The sequence below is a fragment of the Penaeus monodon genome, chromosome 25 (genome assembly GCF_015228065.2).
Source record: "Penaeus monodon isolate SGIC_2016 chromosome 25, NSTDA_Pmon_1, whole genome shotgun sequence".
NCBI classification, from domain to species: domain Eukaryota; kingdom Metazoa; phylum Arthropoda; class Malacostraca; order Decapoda; family Penaeidae; genus Penaeus; species Penaeus monodon.
In genome coordinates, this window is record NC_051410.1 from 3,050,429 (window position 1) to 3,050,937 (window position 509).

Sequence of the window (509 nt, forward strand, 5' to 3'; positions counted from 1 at the left end):
CTTCCCCTTCATTCCTTCCTTCCCTCCCTCCCTCCCTACCACTCCCCCTCCTTCATTCCCTCCCTCTCCCTCTCCCCCTCCTTCATTCCCTCCCTCTCCTCTCCCCCTCCTTCTCCCTCTCCCCCTCCTTCTCCCTCTCCCCCTCCTTCTCCCCCTCCCCTCCTTCATTCCCTCCCTCCCTCCCTACATCTCCCTCTCCCTATCCATCTTTCTGTCCCTGATTTGAATATAGATTCTCCAAAAATGAGAGGAAATGGATAAACAAATGATCAGATAGATTTAATAACATTCCCACTCTTAACATGAAATAATTGTTATATTTTTGTTCTTTACTACGCGTTGTTTACGTTGAAATTTATATACAATAGTTGTTCATATTAATGACTACCCTTGACGTTTTTATGCATTAAACCACGTCCATTTTTCACGCAAGTTAATAGCCTGAAATCCATCCATCTATCTCTCAACTTTAATTTACCGGTGTGTTTCGCCAAGCCGCGTGATTTGCA

General features: G+C 45.0%; 1 protein-coding gene across 1 annotated transcript in view; it reads left to right on the forward strand.

The window, feature by feature from the left end:
• Window positions 1–509, forward strand: part of LOC119589487 (protein dispatched-like) — a gene marked incomplete at its 5' end in the record, with an annotated part of 109,307 nt that overhangs the window by 60,531 nt on the left and 48,267 nt on the right.